This window comes from Bos taurus, chromosome 7 (genome assembly GCF_002263795.3).
Source record: "Bos taurus isolate L1 Dominette 01449 registration number 42190680 breed Hereford chromosome 7, ARS-UCD2.0, whole genome shotgun sequence".
In the NCBI taxonomy this organism is placed as follows: Eukaryota; Metazoa; Chordata; class Mammalia; order Artiodactyla; family Bovidae; genus Bos; species Bos taurus.
In genome coordinates this window covers 92,006,012-92,022,394 of record NC_037334.1, presented here as the reverse complement: position 1 = coordinate 92,022,394, position 16,383 = coordinate 92,006,012, and positions in this window count along the sequence as shown.

Below are 16,383 nucleotides of genomic sequence, written 5' to 3'. Positions count from 1 at the left end.
GGGAGTGATATTGCAGAGATTAGGTATGTTTTGATATCCAAAGCACAATTGAAAAATTAAGTTATGATGTGTAGGTGAATATAACTTTTTCTTTTTTTCTGGGAAAAAAATACTAGGAAGTTTTGTAGCATAGGCTTTAAAGAATAGATATATTTTTGCTATTCTTTTGAAGTAGGTCCACTGAGAAGGAAAGTGGAAAAGGTGAGTGTCTGAGGTATTTTCTCGGACTAGTGAATGAGTATTGAAGACTATACAACTTAGACACTTAATTTATAGTACTTGTAGTCATATTCACAGTTATGTTCTTCAAAGCAGAGGTATGGGAAACAATTTGGGTTATTTATCCAAGGTAATATAAGCATACGAATAAGAAAATTTAAGATATTAAATTTAAAGCCTGACTTAAATCATGATACTTTGGATATACTTCTGAAATAAAAATGAGTATTTATGAATAGGAAGAAAGTTGAGGAGTCACTGCCCTCAGGTTCCAATGAGTTCAAAAGCAATAGGAGAAGAATGTGAACAAGTGATCTGAAATAAGAGAAGTTTGTTGGAGATTTGTTCATTTCATTTGATGAAAACAATGGGCTTGATTGCAAGAGTGTGTAGATGAGACTGTGAGAGTTAAGTCATTGGAAAGGTAAGGGTCAAAGGAATGAGGAATTTTTAAGTGTGTAATATACATTGAAACTTTTAAAATGATGGCTACAATTTGGGAACAGAAAATCAGTAGCCTATCTTACAATATGTTAAATGAATAAGGAGAAGGGCTAGAGTAGAAGCAAATAGCAGCAATGGGGACGGATTTGAATTTTTAGTGGCATGAGCTACAAAATAATTCTAACTGTTCATTGTTATGGAATTAGTTTAGTAGATTAAGATTTTTGGGGGGGCATTAAAATAATATATTTCTGTGTTTAACATAGAGAACTTCCTAATACCATGCAGAGCAGCATGAACAGTATAATTTAATTTTTATAAAGTTATGAATCAAATCAGAATAATGTAGACCAATAAGATTAATAGTGATAATCTCTGAGCAGTAAGATTGGCTGATTTTTTTTTCTTTCACATTAATAAATGTATTGTTTACACTATGAACACATAATATTTTGAAGTTCAACAAAGAAACAATAAAAACAATTTTTAATTTAGAAAACGAAGTATAATTAACTCTAATATTTCATCAAATTATTTTATCCATAGGAAATGCAAGTTATAATTATAAATCATCTATATGTTCTGTGCTGAGTTGCTAAGTCATGTCTGACTCTTTGCAACCTCATTGACTACAGCCCGCCAGGCTCCTCTGTCCATGGAGAGTCTCCAGGCAAGAATACTTGAGTGGGTTGCCATGCCCTCTTTCAGGGGATCTTCCCAACCCAGGGATCAAACTCAAGTCCCCTGCCTTTCAGGCAGATTCTTTACCATCTGAGCCACCAGGGAAGCCCCAAATCCTCTATATAACTTTATATAAATATACAATAAGAAAATAGAAAAAAGAGTTTCAGGAAGTTTACATGCCACAGGTACAAGAAAATTCAAAGGAATATTACTCAAAAATTCACAAATTTTAACAATTTTTAACATGAACCTTGCTTTTGGGAGAACTTGAACATGTAAATGTAGAGATTTTTTACTTCTCCTTATTTTACAGCTAAAAATGTATCCTCAAATTATAGATATGTGATAGTAAACTTCCTGAAAAGCTTGGAAAAATTAATTGAATAAAAGTAATTATTTTTTTATCTGTCAATGAATAGAGAAGAAACTAATAACCTAAAAAATAGCTGTATTCTAAATTCAGGTACAGAAAATTTAGTTATATTCTCAAGAGATTACACAGAAATGAGATTACAAATTCTAATACTGAAAACTAAGAATGATATGTATAGATACATGAGTTTCCAAAAAAGAGAAGTTTGGATTGGGGAACCTGAGCCAGAACAATATAGTCAAGTAAGTAGATTTATAAAATGTTCTTATATGTTATTGCTCATCCTTATTTCAAGTACTGGGAGGGAGAAGAAGGGCTTGCTAGTCATAGGATGTCAAACTTCGACTATTTTTATCTGAACTTTCAGACATAAGGATAATATGTGTCGGCCCTCTCTGCATTGCAAAATGAGGTGGTAGACTACCAATGCATGTAATTAAGGTGGCCAAAAACAGGTCTACAATTCTTTGAGCCTTTTACCCTTCTCTTTGACACTTTCATTGCAATCTTTCAATTTACTTCCTGTGGCTACTATTGTCTTTAAGTTTCGGAAGTTAACTAGCTGTGTGTTTATTCACTTGTATTCTGGAGTCTTTGAAAGAATGTTACATTTGTATCCTGGAAGATTGTACCCATTTTAGTAAACTCTCCGTTATCCATCTTCATATTCCATTCCCCATGGTGCATCACCCTTGGGATCTAGTTCTTTACACAGTCTCTCTATTCCAGGTAGTACATGTTAGCTAGGTCTTATATTTCCTTTAGGATTTGGTCCCTTTCCTCTTCCATCTCAGCACATCCCTTGAAGGGTTATGCAATGACCTACCTTAGTTATTAGCCTAGGGGCCAGGGATATATGTAGATGGAGATCCTGAAGCAAGTCACATGTTGCCTTGGTCAGGAGAAGTATCTAAGAGGAGGACGCACTAGCCTTAAAAAGACTAGTGAGCCAGTTCTCCTGGTTCAGAAGGTTCAGGAAAATATGAGGATTCACCATTTTTCCAATCTGTCCACCTAGATGTCTTCCTCTAATATCTCAAGTTTCCAGTCGATAGCCATGTTCTTGATATAGCATATTGATCCAGCTTCAGAATTTAACTTTCTCTAAAATTCTGCTACTCTTAACACTAAGCCCTAGGCTGACCCTCTAGCCTTCTGTGCCCTTCAACTGCAGGAAACTAGTCTTTTTATATATGTTGCCAAAGACGTTGCCTGCTTTCACAGTAAGCTTTTACTTGACAAATAATAAACTTAACATTTCATTATGTTGAATGTTTTTTATGAACATTCATGAATATTAATTGTCCCGAGATGAGCCAATAAATTTCATTTTCCTCATATTTACCATTTCTCCCATATTTTCCCAATATTTGTCCTGTTGTACTCATGAGTATAATTCTTTCTGGTGCTGCTGCTGCTGCTAAGTTGCATCAGTTGTGTCCGACTCTGTGCGACCCCATAGACGGCAGCCCACCAGGCTCCTCTGTCCATGGGATTCTCCAGGCAAGAGTACTGGAGTGGGTTACCATTGCCTTCTCTGCTCTCTGGCACTATATCATCCCTATTCTTCACTTAAGAAAGCTGTAGCCATGCCATTGCTACTTTCTACCAGGGGCTGTGTGTGCTTTACATATTATCAATGGTTTTTAGTCCAAAACCTTACCATGGCATATGCTCCATTGGATCCTGAGGACATATGAAAGCACATTTCAGGATCAACCTCTGTTGGGAAAAGGAGGAGAAAGAATTGGGTAGATGGAGAAGTTGAGTTGGTTGCAAACAAATTTCTGGGGGATTTTGAAGCTTAGCTGACCCTTCAGAACTGTCCACAGTTGGTACAGGCCAGACATTTATACTCCTGTGTAGATCTATTTCCAGGGAGCATGAACTTCGGTGAGTCACCTCTCTCCAATTTATTGGAGATAAATTGGGCAATTTATTAAGAAGGCTGATATAGAAGACTGTCAACTGGCTACAGTTCCAGAAGATTAGGAAAATGTGTCCTTTATTCCTGAAGAGAGATCTTCATGCCACATTAGAGCATTCACTGTGTGTGTACTAAGTCATGTCTGGCTCTTGCAACCCCATGGACCTCGCATGGCCTACCAGGCTATTCTATCCATGGAATTTCCCAGGTGAGAACACTGGAGTGGGTTCCATTGCCTTTTCCAGGGGGTCTTCCCGACCCAGGGATGAAACCCACATCTCTGATGTCTCCTGTGCTGGCAGGCAGGCCCTTTCCCACTGCACTGCCTTCATGAGGTGCCTCTTAGTTACACATCCAAATTGTGCATATATCATAGTTGGGGGAGGATATTAAAAAAGGGTTGCTTAGGAAGCTGTGGGCGTTTGTACCTCACCTACTTCTCCTCTGACTACTCTTTTTCCTACCACTTTCTTATGGGGTAATTTTTCTACTTAAAAACCTAGCAAAGTGTTAGTCACTCAATCATGTCTGACTCTTTGCAACCCCATGGACTGTATGTAGCCCACCAGGCTCCTCTGTCCATGGAATTCTCCAGGCAAGAATGCTAGAGTAGGTTTCCAGGCCCTTCTCCAGGGGATCTTCTCGACCTAGGAATCAAACCTGGGTTTAACTGATCTACATAGAGAACTTTCTGTGTATCTCCTCGAGTTCTGAGGATACTTAAACTGGTGTCTGACTCATATTAGCTAGCTGCTTCTGTGAGCATAAAGTAGTCAGTGATTTGGGGTCACTGTGACAATACATAGAGTCTCTATTATAATCCAGTCTCAAACCAAAAGCTGTTTCTCAAAAGATGGAGAGTTATTTGCAGAGGGTGACATAGTATTGCTCCCAAACCCTAAAAGTCCGGACTGTTATTTACCAATAGAGGGCTACCTAAAGATTCCCTACAAGGCCTTTTCTCACAGACACTTCAAGGACCATTTAATCTGTTGGATCAGACAGCCCAACTAGAAAAGTGGGTTACACTGTGCCATGGAACTATACCAGAGACTTCTCTTGCTCTGGGTCCATGCAAAATTGGCAGCTTTTCAGATAACTTGACATATGAATGGAATGAATCCTCCAAGTGAAATATGTATTTCCTTTAAAAATTCAAAAAATCCCAGCAGGTGATAGGCCTCTTGCTTAGTGGAACAAAGAGTAGGCTGCTCGCCACTATGGAAAGACTACAGTAAGTAATCACCAAGACACTGAGATCACAGGCCCCTGAATCTTTGTGTAATTTATTCCAGACCCCCTGGTATGCATGTATCATACCGTATTGCTTTCTCCTTTTCACCAGGTACAATCAGCACAGTGTCATCAGTATAATACACCGTGTAATGTCCTATGGATTGGAGAGGTGACTAGGGGTCCTATAGGCTGGATATTGACATAAGACTGAAGATGATGTAGCCCTGAAGTTTAAAAATAAAAAGTGTATTGATGATCCTGTCAACTGAAAGCAAGCTACTTCCAAGTGACATAGCACACACAGCAGAGGTATAGAAAAAAATCATTCACTAAATCAGGTGTCAAGCAATAAGTTGAGTTGCTCCAGCAATAAAATCATACTTAAAAAGCAGTTGTAATTGGAGTTACCATATGATCAGGTGTAACACAGTCCACTGTGTGTGTGTGTGCTTGCCTGCGAAGTCGCTTCAGTCATGTCCGACTGTGCAACCCCATAGACTGTAGCCCACTAGGTTCATCTGTCCATGGGATTCTCCAGGCAAGAATACTGGAGTGGGTTGACACTTTCTTCTCTAGAGTATCTTCCCAACCCAGGGATTGAAACCATGTCTCGTATATCTCCTGCATTGCCAGGCAACTTCTTTACCACCTGCACCAACTGGGAAGCCCATAGTCCACTATAATTCCCTAAATTCCATTTTATCCACCCATCAAAGAGGTGAATTGAAGGGTATATATGAAGAATCACCATCATTGCACCTTCAACTCCTTGATTTTGGCATCAATCTTGGTGGAATCGAATCCTTTATTACTACTTTCAGTTGACTATTTTGATTCAGTTCAGTTCAGTCACTCAATTGTGTCTGAGTATTTGTGATCCCATGGACTGCAGCACACCAGGCTTCCCTGTCCATCACCAACTCCTAGGGCTTGCTCAAACTCATGTCCATTGAGTCAGTGATGCCATCCAACCATCTCATCCTCTGTTGTCCCCTTCTCCTCCTGCCTTCAATCTTTCCCATCACCAGGGTCTTTTCAAATGCGTCAGTTCTTCAGGTGGCCAAAGTATTGGAGTTTCAGCTTCAGCATCAGTCCTTCCAATGAATATTCAGGACTGATTTCCTTTAGGATGGACTGGTTGAATCTCCTTTCAGTCCAAGGGACTCTTAAGAGTCTTCTCCAAAACCTCCATTTAAAAGCATCAGTTCTTTGGTGCTCAGCTTTCCTTATGGTCTCACATCCATACATGACCACTGGAAAAATCATACCTTTGACTAGACGGACCTTTGTTGGCAAAGTAATATCTCTGCTTTTTAATATTCTATCTAGTTTGGTCATAAATTTTCTTCCAAGAAGCAAGTAGAGGCAATTCTAGTTAATGACTTTTACTTAGCCTTTACTATTATAGTAGCACAATCTCCATAGGTGAGGGAACAAAGGTGAGATTCCACCTGTTGCTGAATATCTTTATTCCTTTGTTCATTCTGAAAGTGGGAAAACAACCAAAGTTGGAGTTGAGACCTTTCAGGCCCACTTTGAGGTGAGCTTCAGCACTGGGAATTTCTAGGAATTAGTGTCAATATAGAGCCAGAGTTCTATAACTCTGGAAAAGTCTTTTTATTTCCTCTTTTTCAAAGCACAGCCACATTGGTAAACAACAGCAGATATATTTGTGAAAATAAGAAGAAAAAGTTGACAGTATTAAAGTTTGGTTGTGTAGCTATGTATTCTCCAAGAGTACTTGGCCTCTTTAATCCAGCTTTGAGCTTATTAACTGATGAAATTTGTAATCTGTGGAAAAGCTTTGATTCTCTCGTGTTGTGACTGAAGTCAGATTCCTGTTCACCAGACCTAGCAATTTTCCAATTAGAAAAATCAACTAAGATTTTAGTAAACTGATGATCTATTTCAGTTTTAGGGATGCTATGATCCATTAGTCAACACCAGAGATCTCTAATTATACTTGGCTCTTCTTCTAAGTATGGTAAATATAATTATCTTGTATCTGGTGATTAAATGCGGATCCTTTACCTCTATTATCACATCCATACATGACTACCGGAAAAACCCAAACTTTGATACAGACCTTTGTTGGCAAAGTGATGTCTCTGCTTTTTTGTATGCTGTCTAGGTTTGTCATAGCTTTCCTTCAAAGGACAAGCATCTTTTAATTTCATGGCTGTAGTTACATCACCAACTTCGGTGATGTTGGAGTCCAAGAAAATAAAATCTGTCACTGCTTCCACTTTTCCCCCATCTGTTTGTCATAAAGAGATGGAAGGAATGCCAGGACGTTAGTATTTTAATGCTGAGTTTCAAGGCAGCATTTTCACTGTCTTCTTTCACCTTCATCAAGAGGCTATGTAGTTCCTCTTCAATTTCTACCATCAGAGTGATATCATCTGCATATCTGAGGTTGTTGATGTTTCTCCTGGCAATCTTGATTCTAGACTGTGATTCATTCATCCTTGCATTTCTCATGAGGTATTCTGCATATAAGTTAAATGAGCAGAGTAACAATATGGAGCCTTATTGTACTCCTTTCCCATTTTGATCCAGACAGTTGTTCCATGTCTGGTTCTAACTTGATTCTTGAGGTTTCTTAAGAGATAGGTAAGGTGATCTGGTATTCCCATCTCTTTAAGAATAAACTACAGTTTTTTGTAATCCACACAGTCAAAGGCTTTAGCATAGTCAATGAAGCAAAATAGATGTTTTTCTGGAACTCTTCTTGCTTTCTTCACTTTCCAAGGAATGTTGGTAATTTGATCTTTGGTTCCCGTCCCTTTTCTATACTCAGCTTTTACATCTGAAATCCTTGGTTCACATACTGCTGAAGTCTAGCTTGAAGGATTTTGAGTGTAACTTTGCTAGCGTGTGAAATGAATGCAACTGTATGGTAGTTTAAACATTCTTTGGCATTATCCTTCTTTGGAGTTAGTATGAAGACTGAACTTTGCCAGTCTTGTGGCCACTGGTGAGCTTTCTAAATTTGCTGGCATATTTAGTACAACACTTTAATAGCATCATCTTTTAGGACTTTAAATAGCTCACTTGGAATTCTGTCACCTCCACTAACTTTGCTTATAGTAGTGCTTCCTAAGGCCCACTTGACTTCACACTCCAGGATGTCCAGCTGTAAGGAAATGACCACACCACTGTGGTTATCCAGGTCACTGAGACCTTTCTTTTATAGTCCTTCTGTTATTCTTGCCACCTCTTCTTAATCTCTTCTTCTGTTAGGTCCATACCATTTCTGTCCTTTATCATGCCGATCCTTGCATGAAAGTTTCCCTTGACATCTCCAGTTTTCTTGAAGAGATCTCAATCTTTCCCATTCTATTATTTTCCTCTGCTTCTTTGCATTGTTCATTTAAGAAGCCCTTCTTATATGTCCTTATTCTTCTCTGGAACTCTGTATCCAGAGAGTTGCTCTTTCTCCCTTGCCTTTCATTTCTCTTCTTTTCTCAGCTATTAATAAGCCTCTTCAGACAACCATGTTGCCTTCCTTTTGGGGGGGCTGATTTTGGTCACTACTTCCTGTTCAGTGTTTGGAACCTCCTTCCCTAGTTCTTCAGGCACTCTGTGTACCAGATCTAATCCCTTGCATCTATTCATCACCTCCACTGTATAATCTCAAGGGATTTGATTTAGGTCAAACCTGACTGACCTAGTGATTTCAATTTTTTCTTCAACTTAAGCCTGAATTTTTCAATAAGAAGTTCATGATCTGAGCCACAGTCAGCTCCAGGTCTTTTTTTTTTTTTTTTTTTTTTGCTGTCTGTATAGAGCTTCTCCATCTTCAACTGCAGAGAATATAATCAATCTGATTTTAGTATTGACCGTCTGTTGATGTCCATATGTAGAGTCATCTCTTGTGTTTTCAAAAAACATGTTTAGTATGACCAGCATGTTCTCTTGACAAAACTCTGTTAACCTTTGCCCTGCTTCATTTTGTACTCCAAGGCCAAACTTGCCTGTTATTCTAATTATCTCTTGGCTTCCCACTTTTCCATTCCAATCCCCTATGATGAAAAGGACATCTTTTTTGTTGTTACTTCTAGAAGGGGATGTAGGTCTTCATAAAACTAGTCAGCTTCAGCTTCTTTGGATCAATGGTTGGGGCATAGACTTGGATTACTGTGATGCTGAATAGTTGGCCTTTAAAGAAACCAAAATCATTTTGTCATTTTAGAGGTTGCACCCTAGAACTGCATTTTGGACTCTCTTGGTGACTATGAGGGCTATTTCTTTTCTTTCAAGGGATTCTTTCCCAACATAAGAGATATTATGGTCATCTAAATTAAATTTGCCCATTCCCATCCAGTTTAGTTCATTAATTTCTAAGATGTTGATGTTCACTCTTGGCATCTTGGGCTTGACCATGTCCAACTTACCATGAATGGACCTAACATTCCATGTCCTTATGTGATATCTTTCTTTATAACATCAAAGTTTCCTTTAACCACCAGACACATGCAAAACTGAGGGTTGTTTCTGATTTGGCCCAGCCAGTTCATTCTTCTGTAGCTACGAGTAATTGCCCTCCACTCTTCCCCAATAGCATATTGGATGCCTTCTGACCTGGAGGGCTCACCTTCCAGTGTCATTATTTTTTTGCCTTTTCGTATTTTTCCTGGGGTGGTTCTTCAGGCAAGAATACTGGAGTGGGTTGCTGTTTCCTCCTCCAGTGTCCACGATTTGTCAAAACTCTTCATTATGACCCATTCGTCTTCGTTGACCCTGCACAGCATGATTCACAGCTTTGTTAAATTATGCAAATCCCTTTGCCACAACAAGTCTATAGACCTCATTTAGTTCTTGGTTTCAGTCAGTAAATCAGCCCTCTCTAGTCACTCCCAACTACCTGAGCTAAAACATTGAATCCAAATCTTTACAATGTTCTCCATTCAAAGACAGGCAAGCTTCTACAATTAGGGGAAGAAAGGTGTCATCTACTGGCAAAGGAAGCGCAGCAGAATTTAGGGATTTGATGTCTTCAGTTTCACTAAAGTCAGGCTACTTGTGTCAATTTCATTTTCAGTGTCTTACTTCTTCCCAATGACTGCTCAGACTTTAACATCACAGAACCCATAATTTTGGCAGTATAATTTCCATTGAAACTCAGTCATCTTCAGAATTTGAGTTTTCATTTCTTTTACAAAAAATTTGACCCTGTCACTACAAAAGGTAGCGTTTGGGAGCAGCCATAGCTTTCTTGTCCTTTACCCAGATCGTGGGCTGAGAATTTCAAGCTCTTTATTAACAATTTTCTCCCCAAGTTCTTCAATGCATTTAGAAGAAACCACCCATTCCAATAAGGCATATGCCTTAGTTTTGCTGTAATATTCAATAGCTAGCTACTTGCTCTCCCAAAGCATTGCCTTCTATAGGTACTTCACTGCAGTTGTCTACAGCTGATGATTAAGTATACAAATTACCAATACTTTCCTGATAGCTCAGTTGGTAAAGAATCCGCCTGCAGTGCAGAAGATCCCAGTTCAATTCCTGGATCAGGAAGGTCCCCTGGAGAAGGGATAGGCTACCCATTCCAGTATTCTGGCCTGGAGAATTCCATGGACTCTCTAGTCCATGGGGTTGCAAAGAGTCAGACATGACTGAGCGACTTTCATTTCCTTGTATTATGTGTATTCCATTTACCAATTAAAATAGTCATAAAACCTTTAGTTTTTTAAAAATATTTATCTGGCTACACTGGATCTTACTTGTGGTATTAGAACTCTTAGTTGTAGCATGTGGGATCTAGTTTGCTGACCAGGGTTTAAACCTGGGCCTCCTGCATTGGGAGCCTGGAATCTTAGCCACTGGACCACCATGGAAGTTGCTTGATACCTTTAATCTTATCAGGTCAGAGACAAATTCCATATAGTTGAGAGCCAGTTCTGGGTGACTTCCCTGGTGGCTCAGATGGTAAGGTGTCTGCCTGCAATGCGGGAGACCTGGGTTCGATTCCTGGGTTGGGAAGATCCCCTGGAGAAGGAAATGGCAACCCACTACAGCACTCTTGCCTGGAAAATCCCATGGACAGAGGGTCCTGATAGGCTATAATCCATGCGGTCGCAAAGAGTCAGACACGACTGAGCGACTTCACTTTCACTTTTCTGGGAAGTCATTACTAGTCTTCCACCTTTAGAATGTTCCTGTCCAAAAAAAAGATATGTAACCCACAGATACAAACTACATCTGTATTGTTAAAATATTTAGTAGTCATATATTAATTTTTTAAGTGAAATTAATTTTAATAATTAAAAAAATTTAAATCACCATATCTAAAATATTAGCGTCTGCGAGTTTTATTTGTTTGTTTATTTTTTCTCCCTGTTATGTTGCTCTCTGTGCTTCCAAAGCTCGGCACAGATTCGGCAGTGAGAAGGTTTCCTGGTGTTTGGAAACTTCTCTCATTTTAAGACTCCCTTCCTGGGATGGAACTCCGTCCCTCCCTCTTTTGTCTCTTTTTTTGTCTTTTATATTTTTTCCTACCTCCTTTCGAAGAGTTGGGTTGCTTTTCGGGGTGCCTGATGTCCTCTGCCGGCATTCAGAATAAATATATATGGAATTTATAAAGATGGTAACAATAACCCTGTGTACGAGACAGCAAAAGAGACACTGATGTATAGAACAGTCTTATGGACTCTGTGGGGGAGGGAGAGGGTGGGAAGATTTGGGAGAATGGCATTGAAACATGTAAAATATCATGTATGAAACGAGATGCCAGTCCAGGATCGATGCACGATACTGGATGCTTGGGGCTAGAGCACTGGGACGACCCAGAGGGATGGTATGGGGAGGGAGGAGGGAGGAGGGTTCAGGATGGGGAACACATGTATACCTGTGGCGGATTCATTTTGATATTTGGCAAAACTAATACAATTATGTAAAGTTTAAAAATAAAATAAAATTAAAAAAAAATATTAGCATCTCGGTATGTAGTCAAGATAAAAGTTGAGATGTTTTTATTTTTCTTAATCCTTTGAAATCTCCTGTGTATTTTATAGATGCAACACATCTTGGTTCTGATGAGTCTTATATCAACTGTATGGCCACATGTGGGTAGTGGGTTCTGTGTAGGATAACACATATCTAGAACTCCTTCCATCCACAGTTTCTGCATTAGTTTGATTAAAGAAGCAGAAGAACATGAGTAATACAGAATAAGACATTTCTATATGAGGACTAGAACTTGCACACTTATTTAAATTGGAATAGGCATCTCTGTGATGGTCCGATATTGAGAGTGAAACCATTAGCTATTAGCCATTAGGTATCAGTCAGATCAGTAGTAGAAAGGGAAGCTGGATACACACAATACCTAGGATAAAAGAGTCACTACAATGAACAAGAATCAGCATCGTTCTTTGTCTCCAACTCCTGCAGGGTAAACATGCAGGGGAAGCTGCAGCCCTTTACCACGGCCTGTACACCCACCTGGCCCAGAACCACAAGAAGCTGGAAGGAGGCTCCCCGCATCATCAAAATGAGACTGCAGATGGGTGAGTCCAGGTGTGAGATGCAGCAGCGTGTGGTACTCCACGGTCATCTTCTGAGCATAAGAAATATGGTTGCTGCTTCCCTTCTACCTTCCAGATTCATTCAGATTTTATTTGTGGCCAATATGAATCTAGAGCCACATAGTACTGGAGATTTTGAAACATTCCTACCCTGGCTTAAGGTGCCACAGAAATAAACCACTTCAACTATGTTACATTAAAAGTTTTTAAATTAGCAAGTTGAGAAATAAAATTTATATGCAGCGTTACAGGAAATGTTAGTATCCGTAATTTATAAGAGGCTCTCACTAGTCATTTATAAAAATGTTTTAACCACCAGTGAGTAAATTGAACAATAATCATTCATAAAAATAAGAGAGAGCTATGAAGGGTCACAAAAACAAAGCCTCATTTCTAAGAGAATATGTAAAAAAAAAAAAAATATATATATATATAAGGCTAAAAATTTTGTATATTATGTGGTCTGGGTTCTACTATACTGGGTGGCATAAAATTGGTATAAATTTAACACTATATGATTTTATAAAATATTTCATAGCTTTGCTGCTGCTACTGCTAAGTCACTTCAGTCGTGTCTGACTCTGTGTGACCCCATAGACGTCCTAGCTTTAAAATGTTTCTATTCTTTACTGTAGTATAACAATTCCACTCATATTTGTTATTCATAGTTTAAAATGTGTAAATTTTACAGGTATCCAAAACAAAGAATAATCATATAAAATACTTATAAAATGTGTAAAAGTGATAAAAGCCAGAAACATCCCTATGTGTATAGTAACAGCATGGTTTCAATTTTAAGAAATACATGTTATAATAGCATATTTCTCCACTTGGAAAAATGTTGGGAAGAAATAGTTTAAGATGTTAACAGATACAGTAGGTTATAGTTAATTAATTGCACTTCTCTTTTATAACATTTTTGAGATTTGCAAGTGATCGCTAAATTCTAGACTAATATATATCATAAAAATGTTTATCTTAATCTAATGGCATTGTTTTCTCAAACTGTTTTGTACACACCATATATTGGTACATTCATTTAAAAAAAAAATAATGGATCATAGGTAATGCTTTAGTGGGTATGCTCAGAAAGTTTTCTAAGTATTTGTACCAATTTCTACAAGCGTTGAATGAGAATTCCAGCTGCTCTACAGTCTTGTTAAAGCTCAGTGTAGTCAATACTTTTCAGCCATTCTTATGGGTGTGTAGTGGTCCTTGGCTGGTGTTAGTTTGCACTTTGCTGACAAGCAATTAAGTTGATCAGCATTTTGATCTCCAGTGGCCTCCGCCTGCAGCAGTCTGAAGCAGGACTTAGATTCCCAGCCAGAGATTGAGTTCTGGTCTCTGGGGTGAGAGCACTGAATCAACCACTAGACCAGGGCTCAGTGACAAGACCTTGGCTCTTTGGTTTTTAAGAAAAGAATTCCCACGAAGATGGAAAGTAGTGAGACAAGTAAAAGTTTATTAGGAGGAAAAGAGTATAGTAAGTGTGGATAGAATGCAGGAGGACTCAGAGAAAAAGAGTCACGCCCTCATGGTAGTTTAAATTACCTGCTCCCGGCGTTTCTTCTAGGTTTCCTTTGGTGAACCATTTTGATTTGCCTGCTTCGGAGTCTGTATTTGGCTTATCTCAGGATCTTCCCATGTGTGCATATTCATCTCATAGCCAAGATCACTTACTGTGTGGTGGTGCACCCCTTTTTGACGTCCAAGGAACTTTCTAGTTAGGAAGGCTTCCTTGACTTTGAGCATGAAAAATATATGGCCTCTTATCTTTTATCTGGGTAGGGCCCAGCCTCCTCTCTCCATTGTCCTGTTTTGATAGTTTGAAGTTTCTGCTCATAGGAAATCAACTCAAATTATTTCCATCAGGGTTGCAGGGGGAGGGTTGTGGAGCCCATCTACCTCATGCCTCAATTTCATATGCATACAAGCAGTACACATATCCTCTTTTGTGAAGTATTTTTCAAGTCCTTTGTATATTTTTATAGAGTTATCAGTCTTTTATTTTTATTGCAGGAATTTTTTAATGTAGTATTAGGTACAAGTCCATCTTATGTACAGAGAAGGCAATGGCACCTCACTCCAGTACTCTTGCCTGGAAAATCCCTTGGACGGAGGAGCCTGGTGGGCTGCAGTCCATGGGGTCGCTAAGAGTCGTACATGACTGAGCGACTTCACTTTCACTTTTCACTTTCATGCATTGGAGATGGAAATGGCAACCCACTCCAGTGTTCTTGCCTGGAGAATCCCAAGGAGGGTGGAGCCTGGTGGGCTGCCGTCTATGGGGTTGCACAGAGTCAGACACGACTGAAGCAACTTAGCAGCATCTTATGTATATGTATTTCAAAAAACTTTTTCCCACTCTATAGCTTGTATTTTAATTTTCTACTCTTTTAAACGAAAATAATATTTTAATCTTAATGTAGTTCAACCTTTAATTTTTTAGGGGGGGAATTATTGCTTTTCATGGTTAAAGTCCTATTAAAGAAATCTTTGTCTAGTCTCAGGTCAGGAAGATACTTTTATTTTATCTTCTAGAAGCTTTACTGTTTGCCTTTCACATTCAGGTCTATGATCCATGTTACTTGATTTTTGTGTATCAGGTGAGGTTGGATTTAATATTTTTTCCCGAAATGGATTACTTTGAGCAAAAATGCTTATTTTTCAGGTTCCATTTCATTGCAGTAGTAATTTTGCCTTAAGTTAGATAGCTGTGTATGTATGGATCTGTCTTTATATTTTCTTTTATTCCCCTAGCGTCGTTGCCTATGCGGCATCCACACCACATTGTTTTGAATACTGTAGCCTCATAATCAGTTTTTATATCTAGTAGTATTCAACTTTTAACTTAGTTCTTCAATTCTTCAATTCTTTTCTTAAAATTGAGATAAAATTGACATAATGTTCTGTTAGTTTTAAGTGTACAATATAATGTATCCATATATGTATATATTGCAAAATGATCACCACATTAAATCTAATTAACATCCATCATCACACAGTTGAAATTATTTTCTTGTGATGAGAACGTTTAAGATCTGTTTTCTTAGCAGTGTTCAAATACCCAGGATGGGGTTTTAACTAGACTCACCATGCTGTGCCTCACCTCCCCAGGAGGTGGTAAGGTCCCCTGTGGACCACTGTCACTCATGTCTCCCACCTGTAATCCCACTTCCTGCCTCTGACAACCACCAACCTGTTTTCTGTATCCGTGAGTTCATTTGGGGGGTTTGTTGTTTTTCTTCTTTTTGTTTTAGATTTCACGTAGAAGCAACATCATATGGCTTTGTTTTTCTCTGTCTGATTTATTTCACATAGCACAGCGCCTTCAGGGTCCATCCATGTTGTTGCAAATGGCAGGATTTACTCTTTCTTATGGATGAATAATATTCCATTGCTTATTTGTACTGCAGTTTCTTTATTTGTTCATTGGTAGACACTTAGGCTGTTTTCATATCTTGGTTATTGTAAATAATGCTAATGATGTGAGAGTACAGATATCTTTTCAAGTTAGTGTTTTCATTTCCTTCGGACAAATGTCCAGAAGTGGAATTGCTGGATCATACAGTTGTTCTATTTTTAATTTTTTTAGAGGGACCTCTGTACTATTTTTCATAGTGGTTGTACAAGCAAGAGTGTACACAAGGGTTCCTTTTTTCTCCGTGTCCTCACCAACACTTCTTTCTTATTTTTTTCATAATGTCTATTCTAACAAGTACGGGCGATGCCTCATTGTGACTTGATTTATATTTCCCTGATGATTCGTGATGTTGAGCACATGTTCATGTACCTTTTGGCCATCTGTATGTCTTGTTTAGAAAAATATCAATCAACTCAGATCCTCTGTCCAGAGTATTTGTTTTTTGCTACTGAGTTGTATGAGTTCTTTATATATTTTAGACATTAATTCCTGATCAGATGAATGATTTACAAATATTTTTTTCCATCAAATAATTTGCCTTTTTTTT